We start from the raw sequence: 4,750 nt of genomic DNA, 5'->3' as shown, positions 1-4,750 counted from the left end.
CCAACAATTGTCTGAAAATAGAACGGCCGGCTCATGAGGAAATGAGTCCCCGTCACCGGGAGCTGGGAGGCGGGAGCAGGAAGACTGCAGCGCAGGGAGGGGGCCTGAGGCCTCTGACCCCGAGAGACCTGAGTCCTTCCGTTTCTCACCCCTGACATCCCAGATGTCCAGGAAAATGCAGCATAGAAAGCGGCCCTGGGATCACGAGGTCAGGAAATCAAGACCATCCTGGCCAACGTGGTGAAACCCCGTCTCTACTAAAATACACACAAAAAAATTAGTCAGGCATGGTGGCGTGCACCTGTAGTCTCAACCACTCCGGAGGCTGAGGCAGGGGAATCGCTTGAACCTGGGAAGCGGAGGTTGCAATGAGCTGAGATCGCGCCACTGCACTCCAGCCTGGGCGACACAGGAAAACTCCGTCTCAAAAAAAAAAAAAAAAAAAAGAAAAGAAAGAAGGCTGCCCTGGGCTGCAGATGGCTGCTCTCAGATTCACTGCCAGGAGGAAAGGTCAGTGCTGGTGACAGGACGTCCTCCCAGGCTTGGATGTGCTGGGCAAAGAACTGGCTGGGCTGGGAGACACTGTGGTCCTATCTGGCACCTGTGCTTTTCTCAGCAGGGCACCCCTTCTCTAAGCCTCAGTTTCCCTTCCTGTTCAGTGAGAGGCAAGCTGCTCTGATGTCCTGGGATTCGGCAGCCCCCACTCGGAAAGCCCCCACGGGGATCTTCCACCACTCCAGGATCCAAGCTTGCCACTGCGTTTGACCAGGCCCATGGCTGAGTTCAGGCTGCCGACCTTTGGGCTCTGGGAGCGGAAATAAATGCACTCAGCCTTTTTCTAACTGTGGTTTAGAAAAGTTTTCTGGCTGTGGTTTCCCCATCTTTGAAAAGTCATGAACGCCAGGCACAGTGGCTCACGTCTGTCATCCCAGCACTTTGGGAGGCCGAGGCAGGAGGATTCCTTGAGCCCAGGAGTTTGAGACCAGCCTGGGCAACATGGCAAAACCCTATCTCTGCCAAATAATAATAATAATAATACAAAAATTAGCTGGGTGGGGTGGTGTGCACCTCTAGTCCCCGCTACTAGGGGGGCTGAGGTGGGCGGATTGCTTAAGCCTGGAAGGTCGAGGTTGCAGTGAGCTGAGGCTGCACCATGCACTCCAGCCTGGGCAGCAGAGTGAGATCCTGTCTCCTGAAAAGAAAGACAAATCACGACGATGCAGAATATTCTTGTCAGTCACGAAGTGCAGGAAGGATTGACGTGTGGGGTACCCTTGGAGTGTGGGGAGGGGCCTGGAACCCCTGCTGGGCTCAGTGACACGGAACCCCCTGGGTTCTGGGGAATGAAGTTTGAGTACCAGTGCAATGGTGGGAAGGAACTGAGGAGCAGGGACTCACCCAGGCCCAGCCAGCTCCTCACCCACATTCCAACTGTCTCCCTGGAGAGGCTGAGGCCCTGGAGGGGCGTTTAGTTTTTTTTTTTTTTTTTTTTTTTTTGAGGTGGAGTCCTGCTCTTATCGCCCAGGCTGGAGTGCAGTGATGCTCGGCTCACTGCAACCTCTGCCTCCCAGGTTCAAACGTTTCTTCTGCCTCAGCCTCCCAAGCAGCTGGGATTACAGGTGCGTGCCACCACACCCAGCTAATTTTTGTATTTTTAGTAGAGACGGGGTTTCACCATGATGGCCAGGCTGGTCTCGAACTCCTGACCTCAAGCGATCCGCCCACCTCGGCCTCCCAAAGTGCTGGAATGACAGGCGTGAGCCACCGTGGCCGGCCTAAATATAAAAATTTAAAATGAAAAGTAGAGACAGGGTTTAGCTGTGTGGCCCGGGCTGGTCTTGAACTTCTGGGCTCCAGCAATGCGCCTGCCTCAGCCTCCCAAAGTGTGGGGATTACAGGCGTCAGCCACCTTGCCGGCCTAGGCTCTTTGTTTGTTTGTTTTTGTGGCGATGGAAGCTTCCGGAGGCACCTTGTGACTGGTGAGCTGTAATGGAGAGAGGAGGGCAGAGGTCAAGGGCGTGGGCTGGGAGAGCTGAAGGTCACAGAGAGGTTCTGTGGAGAGGCTCCCTTCTGTGGTGCAGAGCGCTTCCTCTGGAGGGCAGAGACCAAGAACCTGAGCTCCAGCCCCTCTCCCCCTTCCTGCTCCCCTCTCCCTTCCTAGGCTGGGAGGAGCGAGGTGGGCAGGCGCCTGAGCCAGGACCTTATCCCACTGGCCCCATCCAGGGCAGTCCTGCTTTTTTTATCTTGTGTCACACTGTCCCCATAAACCATCAGACTCTCCCCAGCACTGCTGGGGATTGTACAGGGGATTGTTCAAATTTTCTGCAATGAGCCGATATGTTATGTTGGAAAGGAGAAAAATCACCTCATGAACTTTCCTGGGGAGGCTGAGGCAGGAGAATGGTGTGAACCCGGGAGGCGGAGGTTGCAGTGAGCCAAGATTGTGCCACTGCACTCCAGCCTGGGCGACAGAGCGAGACTTCGTCTCAAAAAAAAAAAAAAAAATGTGTATCTTTACAGATAGATAAGGTTTTTGTTCTGGGTTCCTGGCACCAGGAGTTTCCTGAGTGGCAGGAGTGTCTTTTGTCATAACAAGCCACCTGTCTGAGTTTCTGCTAATGAGGTGGCTTAGGGTGGGGTCCCAGATAGCTCCAGGACAGGGGCTGGTCCCCAGAGGAACCAATCATATGATTATCGCTCTTATTTTAAATAGAGACAGGGTCTGGTGTTGTCGCCCGGGCTGTGTAATCGTGGCTCCCTGCAGCCTCGAACTCCTCAGCCCAAGAAGAGCACGTTCCTGCCTCGACCTCCCGAGTAGCTGGGATTACAGGTATGCACCACCACACTTGCCTGGTTTTGTTTTGTTTTGTTTTGTTTTTGAGATGGAGTTTCGCTCTTGTTGCCCAGGCTGGAGTGCAATGGCGTGATCTCACCTCACTGCAACCTCCACCACCCGGGTTCAAGCAATTCTCCTGCCTCAGCCTCCCGAGTAGCCGGGATTACAGGCGCCCGCCACCATGCCTGGCTAATTTTTGTATGTTTAGTAGATATGGGGTTTCACCATGTTGACCAGACTGGTCTCGAACTCCTGACCTCAGGAGATCTACCCGCCTTGGCCTCCCAAAGTGCTTGGATTACAGGTATGAGCCACCACGTCCCGCCCCTAATTTTTTTTTTTTTAATTTTTTTGTAGAGATGAAGTCTTGCTAGGTTGCCTTGGCTGGTCTTGAACTCCTGGCCTGAAGCAATCCTCCTGCCTAGGCCTCCCAAAGTGCTGGGATTGCAGATGAGAGCCACTGTGCCCGGTCGCCGTGTGATTACTGAGTTAGAACCTTCACTCCACTCCAGCTACCCACTCTCGAACTCCGGGGAGAGGGAGGTGGAGACAGGGTTAAATCACAACGGCCAGTGGTTTAACCAATCATGCGTACCTTGTGAGACCTGGATACTGAACTCAGAACCATGGGGCTCAGGGCTCAGGGAGTTTCTTTTCTCTTTTCTTTTCTTTTCATTTCATTTATTTTCTTTTTTTTGAGAGAGTCTCACTCTGTCACCAAGGCTGGAGTGCAGTAGTGTGATCTCCTTGTGCCAGTAGGCGAAGCTCCTGGAGAAGGCATGGGTGCCTGCGTGTCCTAGTTCCCTGCCTTATACGGTAAGTCCACATGGCTAGTCCTGAGTTATACCCCTTACAATAAACTCTAATCACAAGTCACAACCCGTGAGTTGTCCTGTGATAGCAAATTATCGCACTGGATAATGAGTGGGGAGGTCATGGGAAGCCCAGCATTTGTCTTCAGCCGAGCAAAGGCCCCCAGCCCCCACCCTGAGGCGATCTAGTAACCTGGGGACCCCTTCTGTGGCTGGCAGCTGAAGTGAGGACAGTGCAGGGGGACCAAGTCCTTAGCCTCTGGGTTCCACACTAACTCCAAGTAGTGCCTTGTAGGACACCAGTTGGTGTTGGCTGTCATGGTTAATTTTATGTCAGCTTGACGGGGCTAAGGGATGCCAAACAGACAGTATAACAGTTTTGTTTTGTTTTTTTGAGATAGGGTCTTGCTCTGTTGCCCAGGCTGGAGTGCAGTGATGCAATCATAGCTCACTGCAGCCTCCATCTCCTGGGCTCAAGTGATCCTCCCACTTTGGCCTCTTGAGTAGCTGGGACCACAGGCATGCACCACCATGCCCAGCTAATTTTTTGAACACCTTTTTTTTTTTTATTAAGATGGAGTCTCGCTGTATCGCCCAGATTGGAGTGCACTGGCACGATCTCGGCTCACTGCAAACTCTGCCTCCCTGGTTCAAGTGATTCTCCTCAGCCTCCTGAGTAGCTGGGGTTACAGGTGCACACCACCATGCCAGGCTAATTTGTGTATTCTTTGTAGAGTAGGTTTCACCATGTTGGCCAAGCTGGTCTTAAACTCCTGACTTCAAGTGATCTGCCTGCATCAGCCTCCCAAAAGCTGGGATTACAGGCATGAGCCACCACGCCCAGCCATTTTTTGATACTTTTTTTTTTTGAGACGGAGTCTCGCTCTGTCGCCCAGGCTGGAGTGCAGTGGCAGGATCTCAGCTCACTGCAAGCTCCGCCTCCCGGGTCCACACCATTCTCCTGCCTCAGCCTCCTGAGTAGCTGGGACTACAGGCACCCGCCACCACGCCCGGCTAATTTTTTTTTTTTTTTTGTATTTTTAGTAGAGACAGGGTTTCACCGTTGTCTTGATCTCCTGACCTTGTGATCTGCCCGCCTCGG

At 53.0% G+C, this 4,750-nt stretch overlaps 1 long non-coding RNA gene across 1 annotated transcript; it reads left to right on the top strand.

Annotated features, from left to right (window-relative positions):
- The first annotated feature begins 401 nt into the window (after nt 1-401).
- Nucleotides 402-4,006, top strand: LOC117072909. Its single transcript, XR_004433006.1, has 3 exons — nt 402-510; nt 2,714-2,830; nt 3,194-4,006. It is a non-coding gene; the product is annotated as an uncharacterized LOC117072909 (long non-coding RNA).
- Nucleotides 4,007-4,750: the final 744 nt, after the last annotated feature.

Source organism: Trachypithecus francoisi, unplaced genomic scaffold, assembly GCF_009764315.1.
Source record: "Trachypithecus francoisi isolate TF-2019V2 unplaced genomic scaffold, Tfra_2.0 Lachesis_group4, whole genome shotgun sequence".
In the NCBI taxonomy this organism is placed as follows: Eukaryota; Metazoa; Chordata; class Mammalia; order Primates; family Cercopithecidae; genus Trachypithecus; species Trachypithecus francoisi.
This window is presented reverse-complemented; position numbering and strand designations above follow the sequence as displayed.